The following is a 15136-nucleotide window of genomic DNA, read 5'->3' as shown; positions in this document are numbered from 1 at the left end:
AGACACCGGATATATGATAGTGGAAGAAATTCATGCTGCAGAATGACTGAAACAAATAACACTAGACACTTAAGATGGGTCAAAGTGGGTATTTGTATTGATGGGCAGTTAACTGAAACATGAAGCGCCACCATTTATTCCCCCCATCTCTAACCTAGAGCTAAGTGGTGCCACAGCCTAGGAATTCTTCTGCTCAGGATGGATGTAGACGATGATAGATACAGCAGAAATAGCTTATCATAGATCATGATCACAGCTCTTTTGGTTCCTAAGTTCTTGTCCACAGGAGGAGGGGGAGTTTTGGAGCAACAGTAAAACATGATTTTATAATAATACACCAACTACTGCAGCCCTGACTCTGACCCAGGATTACAGTCATCATGACTCACTTTTTCCAGATTTTGGCATTCAAAATAGGGCTTCTCCCTTCCTGGCTCACTTTTCACAGCCTCTTTAAAACCAACTTTAGGATTTATCTCTTTCAGACTTACATCCCAAGACCTGGTTTGTATTATAAATACCTTACTTAATTTATGGTGATAGAATGAATTCATACTTATGACTCAAAGTTCCTTTATGGCAAGAGCTTGGTAACAAAAATATGCTTAGTGTCAAAACCTTAACACATTTATATGAATTTTATTTTTTTTCCAAAGGAAAAAAATCTTAACAATATTCTGCAGGAAATTTCTTATGCAGTTTGATTTCTTTCAGTGAGATAATAAGATAATCACAAATGAAAGTTTGTATCTCCCCAGCAACATACCACACTAGGAGTCTGGAAGGTAGAGTAGTAAGAACATTCCAATGAGGTCTGGAGAGCTTTGTTTTAACCTGGGTTTTGACCACGTAGCTTTATGTGGGCCACTTAGCTCCCTGGGACTTAGCCTTATTACTTAAAGAATGGGTTCCATGATACTTAAGGTCCCTTCTTAATAAATTTTCTCATCCATAAGATAAAGGCAATAATGGTGGCCATCTATAGGGTTGCAATGGGGATTAGATGATATTCAACACAGAGTTTATTGTAAGGATGTTAACAGAAGCTCTATAAATTAATGACTTCTACAATAATTATTTCATTAGGTATCCTAGCTATTTATTTCAAGACTAATATGTGATTACAGTGAGAATATGCCACATAGTCATAGTTACCTTATACCGCATAAATATGTAAGCTCTGTATATAATAGATGAGTTCGTACAATAGGTACAAAATATACTGAAAATGAAGACCAGAACATTGGAGTTAAAGTATCTTTGAAGCTTAGATTGAACAAAGTGACCATTACTATTTTATGAATATGCAACAACAGCCAAACAAGTCTAACAGGTTTGGTGTTCCCTCTAATCTTGCTTGTGTGTGTGTGTGTGTGTGTGTGTGTGTGTCTGACTGGACTTGGACTTGATAAACTGATGTGGTCAGCACTACCGGGGAGCTTCTCTTTATAGACATAATTGGTGGATATGGTTGCTTGGCCTCCAACATTGCTAAGCCCAATATTTTCCTTGAACCTGCACAATTTATTCAGATCTCAAGAAAGGCACGCATTGGAGAAATAGAGTATTTCTAGCTCTTTCTTTTCACAAACAGGTTTGGAAGTATTTTTTTTTTCGTGCTGATAAGTTAACAAAAAAGTTCTGAGCCAAAGTATTTTAATGTGATTCATAAAGACATTAACCTACACTAATGTTTATAGATATGAATATTAATCTGTAATTTTTTATTTACATGTGTAATTCATATATTCTCCTGTGGCACAGAAAGTTTACTTCCTCCTTTTTTAAAATGCTAGCTCATTCTCATCTCTGATACCAGCTAATAAAATACAAACACGCTCAGGCAAATTTAGTTGATTGATTCTTTAATAGCAACTTGAAGTCTGAACTGAGGAAAGAATTGAAATGTTTACAAGGCAAATGTATACAAATTAACACCATTTTCTTTCCTGGGAAGAAATGGTAACTTAGTAGGACAAGACATATAATGTGTGGCTGTAAGGGCACAAAACTAATTAACAAAACAATTAAATTAAATTGCATCAAACTAGAAACTGTTTTTCCAAAGTAGTTACTTCACCGGACAAAATGCTTATTCTAACAAGGCTGACATAAGGCAATGCATTCTGAGATCTCTTCTCTTGGAGTTGGTTGGGTTCATGGTCAGTTTCAATTCAGAAATTTGAACAATATACAGATTCACTTGAAAACTAAGCTTTCAGTCTTGATTATTCACCTTCTTTACAAGAATGCCTACAGATAAATTTGGGCTTTTTCCAAAAATAAAATGCAGCCTCAAATAATCGATAGTCATTTTTTAGAGATATTGGAATGGCATGTAAAACAGAATCATAAGTCCTTCTTGTAACACACAATGAAGCATTTTTTTTTTTTTAAGTACCAGAAAGCATCACCAGAATGAACATAAAAACAAGTGAAAGGCTGTGAGTATATGTCAGTGATTGCACTGTGAGCAGCAACAGGCTAGAAAGTTTCCTGGAGAAGGTAGGAGGAGAGTGAGGCCTTGGGTGACAGATGAATATGTACATAACATTACAGAGTAAAATAATATCCTTTACACCTAGAAAAAATCCTGTCTTTTAAACTCCCCAGTTGTACTGATGAGAAAACTTGAGAGTCAAAGATACGTTACGACTTTCTCAAAAACATCCAACTAGTTAGCAGAGCAAGGATCAGATTTACTAAGACTTGGTTCAGGGCTCTTTTCATGATAGTGGGAATAACACTTCTCTGTTCAATCAAACCCATAAGTGGTTTGGTGTATAAAATAGGATGGTTCTAGTTTACTGAATTGATAGGACTGACAGATTGTTTTAATGTTAAATTCAAATCTAGAAGTACATTCTGTCAACATCTCTACTTTTATTTTGTTTTCAGGTCTATTTGCAAATATGTCATATGTTTTTCAAACTAAAAAAAAAAAAGCCCTCTTCGTATTTTATTAATTTCTAGATAATTATGACTACACTCATAAAAATGTATAGAATGACTAACATTTAATACTATATTGCCGCTGTGGGGAATTTTCAGTTGTGTAGATGAGGTGCTGTCTTGAGATACAGCTTGATTACCTTTAAGGGAAACAGAAAGAAAGGTTACATAAGGCCAAGTTTCTCTAGGAGGAAAGCATTTTTCTTCTAGCCATCAGCACACTTACAAAATTCACATCTTACTGCAGAAACAGAGTTGAAACTGTTAAAGCTGCTGTGATTACTATAAAGAGTCCCAAATATTGAACTAGATGGAGTCTATCCCAGGAAAAATAATCTTCTCAGCCTGTGTTATGAAGGGGTTAATTATGAGACCTGAGATAAGGTGTTCGCACATCTAGGCACTTCATCAAGCCATGGAGTCAGGAAACAAGGAAGAATAGATGAAGGTGCTGGGGATAATAATCATGGCAAGTAATGATTTCCCTAGAGGTGAACTGATCTATGGCCACAAGCAAAGAAAAAAAGGCTAGAAAGTACCATAACATTACCTTGGAGTACTTAACAGACTCAAAAGCAGTAACCCTGTGTCAAAAAAGGCCCATCATCCTGCTCATTTTAGGTAAAAGAGTTATGCCAAAGTACAAGAGGGGAATGCAAAATTCACATATGAAATTAAACAGCTGAAAGGTATGATTTAACAATGCTCAAAACTCAATAAGCCAAAGATAAACAGCAAATTAGATGACTCAATGTCAGGAGGAAAAAAACATCTTCCATCGATCCCATCGTCAAAAATTAATCTGCCTGAGAATGCCCTCTGCTCCAATCCCCGAGCTGATGAAGAGTGGAGGAATAGAGTAAAACCTATGTACCAGCGCTTCACCTTCAGGCTAGACCCTGATTACAATCTCCTGTGAGACATTTCAGCATGAAGCGCCTCTCATGTTGGGACTGCAAAATTAAATTGCGATCAATACTTTACAAAAATAATTGGGGAAAAATGTTCAGAAGTCAGAGCTGCACTGTGTGGCCACAAACATATGAAAGTTATTTTTTTTTTCTACCTTTCTGGGGGTTATTCTTCAGGATAGATCAGTTCAAAGGTGTCTCTTGACAATAGTGTTCTCGGAATGGTTTTCGCTCACCTTGTTAGGGAATTTTAAAAGCAGAGCAGCATTTACAGCCTACCAAGAGTGTTATCTTATTGCTGCATTTTCAGTTTTCTTTCTTTGGAGTGCTAATCTCAGCTCATAAATTCTTCCTCTCTCTTCTCACTTTGATGTTAATTTAAATTTCTTTGCAAGTTAATTCTCATCGTCAAAGGGAAAAGACAAAAAAAAAAAAAAGTTGTATTGCAACGAAATGAGAGAAAAACCACATACACACAAAAGCTTTGGTAGATTTTTGAAAACTTTGCCTAAGATTGGATTCTGAATCTCTCAATACATTTCAATGCTGAACTCTGTAGTTAAATTTAGGGTAAAATATATTGAATTAAACTCTTTACTGCCTTAAGCAATGTTTAGTATTCAGCTTTTCCTGCTTGTCTGCCTCTAAATAAGGTCTTATTTTTGGCAAAGATTTACTTTTTAATCCATAACATGAGGAGGAAGTGGAAAATGTAAATGCCTATGTGAAATTCTTGCTTTTTCAATAAATGGTCATTTTTGGTTTTGTTATGTAGAAAGTTCAAAACATTGTACTTTTATAATTGAATTTTTGGAAAGGGCAAAGGTCTTTCTGGATTTTTATTCGTGGTATGGCTATTCCGACAAGACAGTCTACTGATTTTTCTCACATGAATCATTTCTTAGAACCTCAGTCACTCATACAGGGAAAAATAAAGCAACTGCATTAAGAATACATGATCAGAACCATACTGAAGAAGGTGGCCCATAACTAGCTAAAGGGGAGTACCCAAAGAGCGGTAATCAATTGCCTGCTGTCATCCTGGGGGAGGAGGATGTATTGGGTGGTGTACTATAGGGCATCATGACTGGATGAAGGAATTGAATGTGTGCTTATTAAGTGCAAAAATGACAACACTCGCTGGATTGCAAACACCTGAAAAGACCTGAATACCATTTAGAGTGACCTTCACCAAGGAAATGACAGCCTCCTTAAGAAGAGGGGGTAAGGAAGAAGTTTTATTGGGCACCCCAAATGAAACAGGCATCTTACAACTCATGATTTAATTATGATAAATTTCAACTTCCAAATGGTTTCGTTTCAACACTCTAAATGCTCTTAAACAACCTTTCCACAGTGCTATTTGGATCAGAAGATAGAATGCAAATTTATTTTAAGAGTTGCTGGAGGCGAACATAATAGAGATGAGGGAGAAGAGAAGGCAGAGGATAGGGATGGGGAGGAGAGAGAGACATGGACACTTCTCAGGGAAAACCTGCGGCCCAGCCTCCCTATTGTTTCCCACACCATGTACCACACACTCACACATCTTCCCCATTCTCACTCTGGAACACGCTTCACAGTCATAGCTGCCTCCCAACACTGACTCAGTCTTCAGGTCTCAGTCCACACATCTACTCTTCTTGAAAAATTGCCCTGAGCCTCCCCTGAACTCCATCATTAGGCTGCCTCACCCTGTGCATACAGTTATTATAACATTTATTACATTAAAATGAATCTTCCCTTCCTGATTAGATTGTGATATTTCTGATAGAATAGTCTGTCTCTTAGTCTTTTTTGTACACTCAGACTTTTGGACACAAATAAAACAATTTATTTATAACATTCTTTCACCAATTTAGTTTTCCAACTTTTAATTGCTCATGTGTCACATGGGACTTATCTGTTTGAGATCTGGTTTCCTTATTTCTAAAGTGAAAGGGTAATATTCAATGAAGTGTTTATTTTAGGTCTAAAATGTCTGGGTCAAAAATTTCAGGCAATGAAGATGATTAACCATTTTGCCAAAAAGCCAATCCAATGCCCACCCCAGCCACAACTGGTTCTAAATGGCATGAAATAGAACTCTTTCTTTTATTGTTGTTTATTTGCTTATTAAATGGAACCACCTTACTCTTGGTGCCAGCGATGGTTCCTCACCAGAGGCAACATGTATCTGATTGTACCACATGAAATTGATGTTGATTTCAAGTGGGTCAAACTAATATCTGGCTACCTAGAGAATGATGCCATGGTTTGATCATAAAACTTGAATAAGACCAATATGAGACCCTCTTAGAACTAAGTACTGAAGCAAACCAAGAACCAGGAAGTTAGTAGAATGTAGAAGCGGAACATATGACTCAAGAGGTATGAAGCAGAGGATGGGTCATAATGAGGAAGGACGAGTTATGGAGACATAGAGTTATAATCAGTTGAAACTGTAAAAAAATATAGTCTATTTATTACCAAAAAGCATGAAGTAATAAAAAGATATACACAATATACAGAGACTAAGCAAGTAGTAAAAGGAGAAGAAAATATCTGCTTGGAGAGCAACCGGACAATGTGAATGTTGGAGTCCTCTAGTGCATATGCTTGAATGCCAGCTACTACAGTTCCCGCTGCTATCCTGGAGCCACTGCCAGTTCAGATGATACTCAACAATGGTATGAGTTTCATACTTTTCTTCTCTCAAGATAGCCATGTTTCCATGACCCATAACTTCATGTTCCCAGAAGTAGTTTCTAGAGCTTGCAGCCAGATAAAAAATAAAATATGAAAACACAACACCAACATAGGATGTGACATCTTCATAAAAATGGCAGTTACAACTCAATAAGTGTCTATGACATGCCAAGTATTTTATGCATAATATTTACATGCTTTGTAGCCACTCTGGAAAATATTACTAGTGCCACTTTACAGATGAGAAGACTGGGACTCAAGTGTCGGAAGGGCTTGTCTATGGACACAAGTCTAGTGAGCAATAAAGCGGAATGCAAACCCAGCTCTACTGGTTCCAGAGCCTGAGCTCTTTCCACTATGGCACACTGTCTTCTCAACCCCTGAAACACGGAGTGACACTAGAATTAGGAAAGTTTACCTTGAATCACATGGTATAAATCATACACAACTTATCTACCCAATTAGAAGCATATGAAAGAATTCCCTATTTAGTTCTGCTTCTGATATTATCAGTGTAGCTGATAATGTCTTCAGGCCTCCAAGTAGGAAATACATCTTCTGTAATGCTAAATGTCTATTCGCTTTGGGCTAAGGTTCTGGAGAGAAGCACAACCTAAACCACTTAGTTTTGTTCTAAAAATCAGGGTCTTTCTGTGAGCCCCATGGGAATGCTACCATCTGACCAAAACAAAACCAGTAAGTGTTCTCTAATATGGGAAGCTTAAGCTGATCAGATAATGGCCAGAGTAAAAATCTGCTATGTTCATTTAAAGGACACTGATTGAGCTTTCTATATGTTTCAGATAGTCTCCTGTTTGCTAAGAATATAGCAATGGGTGTAACAGGCAAGGTCCTACTGTCACAGAATAAATATTTTAGTGAGGAAAACATTTTTTTTAAAGAGGGAGCAAATAAGTGCAATCATTTTGACTACTGTTAGCTATAATAAATAAAACTCTTCAAAAATAAATGAAATAGAATGAAGTAGAGGTAGGAGAACGATACTAGACAGGATTGTCACAGAAGCCTTCTATCATTATTTTTAATTAAGGCCTGAATGCTGAACAGGAATAAGCCACATACATATCTGGGAAAGAAATTTCCAGGCGAAGAGAAGAATGAATGGAGAGGCTCCAAGGCAGAGACAACCTTGATAAGTTAGCAGCACAGAAAGAGAGGAAGTGTGGCTTGAGTGATGTCACTGAAGCGCAGAGTTGGAGAAGATGAGGTAGCAGTGAATAAGGCCATGTCAGGAGTTGGGATTTTACTCTGAGGGCAAATGTGTCAATATTTTTTAAAAATTGAGCATAAGAATGACCTGAAGGCACATGGATGCATTGTGGTCACCATAGGAAGACTGTCTGTATTTACGGACATTTTTCCAGGTTGAACACCTCAGTATGACCACGATCACTTTGGTGAATGTATCACTGCCTAGTATCTGGTCCTTGGGTTTGAAGAACAACATTTGATTGTTTGATCACATCAAATGACAATGCATCTCTTTAAGGCTAAACATACGTTAATCAAGGACTTAGGGATCTATGTATTAATATAACTAGAAAATCCATATACTAATCTCCAATAAGAAATTATCAGAATCCAAAACCCTCAAAGTCCACTTGCTACCACCACTGGCAATTATCGCTACTTTGTTAATGAATCTGGAATAGCAGAAGACCATTGGCTAAAACTCTCTTCCCTGTGAACAGTGCTTAGATGAGCACGAGCCAAGCTGGCTCGCAACACTCTGTCATGGCCATTGTTCCATGATTAGCTTACCTGCTGTCTTGGTTCATTTCATGCTACTATAATGAAATATTACTGATACCTGCTGTCTCTGTTTTGTGCTGCTATAGTAAAATAGCACAGACTGGGTAATTTACAAACAATAAAATTTTATTTGGCTCGTGATTTTGGAGGCTGGCAAGTCCAAGATCAGATCTTCATCTACTAAGGGCCTTCTTGCTGTGTCAAAACATGGCAGGAGGAAGCACATGACAAAAGAAAGAACAAGAGGAAGCCAAACTTACTTTTATAACAAATTCACTCCTATGGTAACAGCATTATTCTATTCATAAGGGGAGAGGCCTTATGACTTAATCACCTTTTAAAGGTTTCACCTCTTGACACTATTGCATTGGGAGTTAAGTTTTCAACACATGAACTTGGAAGGACACATTAAAATCATAGCACCTGCCTTCTAAGAGAGTCTTTCATTAGATCTCATATATTCAATCAGATGATTGTGAAGTTTGCTGGCCTGGGAGCCATTCCACTTCCTTCCAATGACTTTGCATATCTCTTCTCAGGTTACATATTGATTTTTTTAATGTAACTCCAATTTCATTCATGTCTAGATTCTTGGGGGTTCAGCTTCCTGTAGCCACCGAAAACTGTCAGCAGCTGGAATAAGAAAAATGTAGAGCTAAATCAAATAATGTATTAAGTGAGTGTTGACATTCCTGACTATCAGAGAACAGGCACACTCACTAATTGTAAGTTAAGTCATCTCTGAAAGTATTTGACAGATTGACTTCCTTCCTTCCTGTGGTATCTATTTCTCTCAGACTTTGATTGTCTTAGTCCTGCCCCAACTATTTTGTTATGTGGACTACAGTCAGTGGGTTTGCCATAACCCATCCTAGACCCGCAAGTACATATTAGCTCAGGGAAGTCATTTCTGATGGATATTCTTCCTTTAAAAAAAGCAGTGCCCTCATTCTGATCTTTTATCACCTAGAAGCTCCTGAGAGGCTCATTGCCTTCTTCATATTCTAAATATATTCTGACCTCAAGACTCAAGATGTGGACCCACAGAATTTCAGACTGGGAACCACCCTATAAATTGTACAGCTGATCTCCCCAACTTTCAGATGTAGAATGGAAAGTCTGAAAGACTGAGCAACTTGCCCGATTTTGAGACCTAATTCATGGCCACAGAGAGCTAATATCCAGGTCTTCTGATGCCCAGTTGAATTTCCATTCCATAAAATCTTGCCAACGTTACCTGTTCTCTCAGGTCCTTGCCAGGTGACTGCATAATCAACATATTTGACAAAATCAATGTTGGGGCTGTTTGGCTAATAATGACTAGATATTACTTTCCTTAGATAACCTACTGGAAAGACTAATTCAGAAAACACGGTGAGTTAAAGTGACAATAGCTTGAGGCAGGATGTACCAGACATGTCAGACTCTTTTGTGTGAAGTGCCCTGACCTACAGCTCACGTTAAAGAGGTGGCACAATACAGACCTCATAAACCAGAACTGACTGAGTCAGCATGGGCATACAACCCAAGTCTGGTTAGGAACCGATGCTAAGGCCTGACATTAAAAAATGAGTAAATAAAATTCTCTTTCTTTGCAGGGCGTGGGGTGGGGGAGGGGGCGCGGTTTACAGTAATTTTATTGTTACAGAGAAAGCAGGCTGCAATAAGTCTACATAATTAGAGCAGATAGTGGTTCTTTCCAATGGGTGAAGCCTGAGCCCAGCTGGTAGCACACAAAGCCTAGAATATCCTCTTTCTTGGTACTTGCTTGTGTGCCTGACTCATGATGTGAGATGAGCGAACGCACAACCACATTCAACAAAGGGAGGAGGTCCAACTGGGCAGAGATGACATCCCAACAGGAGAAAATTACACAATCATTGAAGAGGATGCTGAGATAAAGTGCGGTTACTTACTCTCCATTATTCTTTGCCAAGGAGGGTGAGGGTATGGGATCAGCAGAAAGTTATGTTCTTTTTTTTTTTTTTTTTTGAAATGGAGTTTCATTCTCATTGCCCAGGGTGGTGTGCAATAGCACAATCTGGGCTCACTGCACCCTATGCCTCCCCAGTTCAAGCGATTCTCCTGCCTGAGCCTCCCGAGTAGCTGGGATTATAGGCTCCCGCTACTATGCCTGGCTAATTTTTAGTAGAGACAGGGCTTCACCATGTTGGCCAGGCTAGTCTCAAACTTCTACCTCAAGTGACCCCCCCAAAGTGCTGGGATTACAGTCAAGAGCCACTGCGCTCAGCCTCTTTATCCTTAAATAAATCCCTATAGGATAGGGTTGTTGGTCAATCACACAGTAGAATGGGATAAAAATTTACATTGGTTAAAACGCTTTGTGCGTAAGGAAAAGAACAGCAATGACAAAGAAGAAAAGGGAGGCTTTTGGTTTTCTTAAATAAGGCAGGAATCTGCATGTTTTCCTTGCTGTAGTGGCAGCAGACTCATTGGTTTTCATAAACATAAATTTCTGCAATATGGTCTGTTGATAAGGCTGCTCCATGATGGGAGGACGGACATGAAGCCAAATGTTCATGACACAACTAGGTCTTCTCTTAAACCCTCTAATGTGTGCTATTTCTCAAGAGGAACCCAACAGTGTATGACACATCAGTTAAAGTTTCTGAAATATTGCAATGGCATAATGGACAGATTTCATGGTGTGATGACTTTCTTGCACATGTAAACTCTTGGAGAAAAGTTGGATTAAAAGGACAGGAGAGAGTTTGGTTTAGAGCCACAACGTACCAGATGCCAGCCACGGATGCCTCTGCCCTATGTCACTACATGTCCTTTTCTGAGAAACATTCAGTCGCTGAGTGTTACACACTGTAGTTGAAAGAAACAACCCACTCACCACCATCCACCCTCTTTCTTTCTGTGTGAAGCTCCCAATAGCAGAGGCTGAAGACAGAAAGGTTGTCTCTGTTTTCTTGCACCAGGGTCATTACTTGGTGACCTGGTGAACGGCATGGACAAGGTAGCCCACGTTGCTGGAGGTGACCCCTGCCACAGACATGCGGCCGTCCTTTATCAGGTAAATGGAGGACTCCTTGGTCAGCCGCTCCACCTGCACAGGCTTTAGGCCTGTGAAACAAAACATGTCAATCTGGTCAGTGACGTGTGGCCAATTGTGGGTAGAACCCTCCTTCTTGAGGCTGGAGGCCAGCTGAGTCCGCATGCTAATGATGCGGTCGGCCTTGCAGTTAACTTCTTGCAACCATTGTTTTCGCAAATCTGGAGTGTTCAGAATGGTGGAAACAAACGGGTCCCATTGAGGGGAGGGTTGGAATACATGGAAGGATCAAGATCTTCAACTGTGATTCTACCCTCGTGGCTTCATCCGCGTCTTTGCAAACCGCAGTGAAGCTTGCCACACCCTCACTGTATAAGCCCATGTTCTTGGCGTATGATTGGCAGAGACAAACATTAACGCCCCCCTGTTCGATGAAGTGGCGCACAGCCCAGGCATCCTTGTAGCCATCGCCACTGGCAAAGCCTTGGTAGGCCATGTCGAAGAGCGCAAAGAGATTCTTTTTCTTCACCACTGTTGCTATTTCCTTCCACTGCTTGGGACCAGGGTCCATGCCCGTGGGATTATGGGTGCAGGTATGCAGAAGAAGAAGGCTTTGCTCCGGTATTTTTGAAACGTCCTCCACAGCGCCTGTGAAGTGAAAACCGCAAGTCTTGGAGTCATAACACTGATAACCTTGTCGCCACATGCCAGTATCCCCGAAGATGGCTGTGTGATGTCCCCAGGCCGGTTTGGGCAGAAAGATATCTCGGCTGAACTTAAGAAATCTTTGCAGGTAACTGGCAGTGGTCCTTAAGGCACCAGTTCCAGAAATGGTCTGCGCAGTGACAAACCGGCCACTTTTCAAGACTTAGCGGTTCTCGCCCAAGGCTACTTCTGCAGATGCCTTGCAAAATTCAGCCAGCGCCCCAATGAGGAAGCATTCCTTGTCCAAATTTTTGACCGCAATCTGGGCCTCTGCCTTGCGGACGCGAGGCAACACGTAAGGCTTTCAGTTGTGGTCCCGGTAGGCACTAACTGCCGGATTCATCTTTTTGCTATTGGTGTCCCTTTTAAAGGCTTCGGTGACTCGCAGAATCTGATCTGGTGGTCCCATCTCCACATGGGTCCACCAGGAGCTGGCTCTGGCAGGGGCCGCGCGGCGAGCCCCGGTGGAAGGCGGCGGCGATCCCGGAGAGGACGCGCCTGGAGCGCAGAGGGGCCGTGGTGGACCGTAGGAGGGCAGTGGGCAGCCGCAGGACGGAGCGGAGGGCAAGCATAAATTCTCTTTTTTAAGGAATTTATAATGGGAAATGTGGAGAGAAGCAGAGTGAGCAGGGAGAGCTGAAACAGGAAATAAGTTACGGGAGAATTCCAGAGAGTTCATGAAAAGGTGAAGTTATGAAGAAGCGGAAACTAAGATGAAGAAATCCAAGCTATTAGTAGGCAGTGGATTAAGTTAGATGTATGTTTATATACACATATATCTGTATATATACACATGAAAGAATGATTTATTTGCTAATGATAACTAGAGAAGCAAATATGCAGAATTTTAATCTTTGTTTGTAGCCTGGGAGGAAAACCAGATTAGTTACCACTTACTCTGAGGTCCCTAGAGACGGTTGGGGATGTATCTAGTTACTAAACCCCATTCCCCTCTGAGTCCTGGCTGCCAGGCCACATGGCTGAATGGCTAACCCTTGATTCTCATGAGATTATCACAAGCGTATCATTTTAATGTGTCATTATATACATAACTCAGATAAATTTCTACTCACTTCTTGGAAAACAGCCTAATGAAAACATAGAGATACTACAACTCACTGCTATATGCAAATTGCCCTCATTGGCAAGTAATTGTTTTATTTATGTAATAGACTAGCCTTTTGAAAAAGCGCACTGATGATGGGCATGGTTTCTGGTTATCCCAGTCCATATTAAGAGACCTGACTTGAACAGATTTTATGTTTTGTCTGTGATGTCTATATAAAGATATGATATTTTCAGGTATTTATTTTTAGGGATGAAAAGAAATCATTGTAAAGTGAAAAATAATGTAACATGATCAACATTTGTAATCATTTAAAATTATATTTGCAGTTGTTTTTACAGTTTTATTGATAATACATATCGAAATGAGTAAAAAATTCAATGGGAGTCAATGCCATTGGTACCAAATAAGAAAGAACATTACTACATTTTCTAACTTGGCAACATATCAGAATTGTGATTATCTAAAAGTTTTGTTATTCAATCAATGGGTGTTTTTATTTTAATTAAATACCTGTTGTTCTCCAGAGATGAGATTATCCTATGAAAACAGTATTTATTGGAAATTTTTTACTGCTACCAAGTACAAATCTTTTACAAATCTTTCCCGCCATCCATACCCACATCCTTCACCCTGTGGGCTCTCAGCGTATATGTCCGTGCATACCTTATGGCAGCAGGGGATAAATGCAGACAGAGGAAAAAAGAGCTAGCAATCCGAAATTATAGTTGTTATTTTAGCTGCATGCTGATAAAGTTGTAGATTATTCTCTCTTTTTTAAAAAATAAACTTTGACCTGAAACTCAAGAAAATTCTTGAAATCCAACTAGCTCTAATTGTTTCTAAATAAAAAATATAGACTGACATAAACACTGAATGGCTTCTGGGCAATGTATCGTTGCAGGTTAAATACATTTTGCCCTGAAGGCTGCAGTTCATAGTGTATAGATAACAAGAGAAATGAAATTGGTGATCTCAGCTAGTCCAGAGTGGATATTAGCATATATCACCAAACTGTCTCCAAATGTGACCCTATTTGCACTATCAGACTCTGTGTCCTCAGGAAATTGTTGCTAGTGAGAGAAGGGGGGGAAAAAAAGAAAAGAAGAGAGGGGCTGATACTGGTGGGAAGGGCATATTAATAAGACTGAAAAAGTAGAACATTTTCCTGATCTAATATTCTTTGCATTCTCTCCCTTCTTTAAGAACAAGGAAGAAGAAATAGCACCTCTTTTCTTAGCCTAAAGGGAGCATAAAGAACAGTGTCTTCTAGGAATGCTAGGACATTTCCATTTTTCTCTTTGGTGTTTTTATTATTTTGTGACTAGAGAGAAAAAAAAATTGCCAATACGACTTTTTTTTAAGTTTAAGAATCAGCACTCACCAATTATTGCCAAATTTAGCTCCTTGAAAGCGAAAAAAGAAAAAATTCAGCATAGGTATCGAAGAGGAGGCTAGACGGAGAAAGCTCTAATCCTTCAGGAGCCAAATGAATCTATGTTTCTGTACTATTAAGTATAGTAAAAAAGGCCAAAGTCATGGGCATTAGCCCCACAGGGGCCAGTTAGCTAGCCTCAAATTCAAGGCCATGGAATATATATCTAACTTTGCTGCTGGCAGTTAATTATATCAATGACTATCAGGAGGAATAAAAAAGTGTCTTCTCAGTGCCTACTTTAACATTGCCTAACACTTTCAGCTCGGCTGTGATAATTGCTAAAAAACTTAAAAAATGGAAACAATTTTAAAATCCTATTAACTTTTAATGTAGACTTATATCCATGAGATGCTATACAAACATGGCATTTGTAAAATACAACTAGGCCTATCTTTTGTAGATAGAATTTTAGTATTTATTTATTCAAAGCTAAGACAAAATAGTATAACTTTTGCCTCACAGTTGCCTTTCCCTTCTAAATTATTCCATAGCCAAATATCAGTCATTAACTTCCCTGACTAAGTCATCCTTAGAACCAGGAAGAAGCACCCACAACTTACCTTTACCTTCAGCTCTAGTAT

General features: G+C 39.2%; 1 pseudogene; it reads right to left on the bottom strand.

The window, feature by feature from the left end:
- Positions 1–11277: 11277 nt before the first annotated feature.
- Positions 11278–12542, bottom strand: LOC112633994 (annotated as a pseudogene).
- Between the last annotated feature and the right edge of the window lie 2594 nt (positions 12543–15136).

Source organism: Theropithecus gelada, chromosome 11 (assembly GCF_003255815.1).
Source record: "Theropithecus gelada isolate Dixy chromosome 11, Tgel_1.0, whole genome shotgun sequence".
NCBI lineage: Eukaryota > Metazoa > Chordata > Mammalia > Primates > Cercopithecidae > Theropithecus > Theropithecus gelada.
Note: the sequence above shows the minus strand (reverse complement) of the source record. Positions and strands in the feature narration are given on the sequence as shown.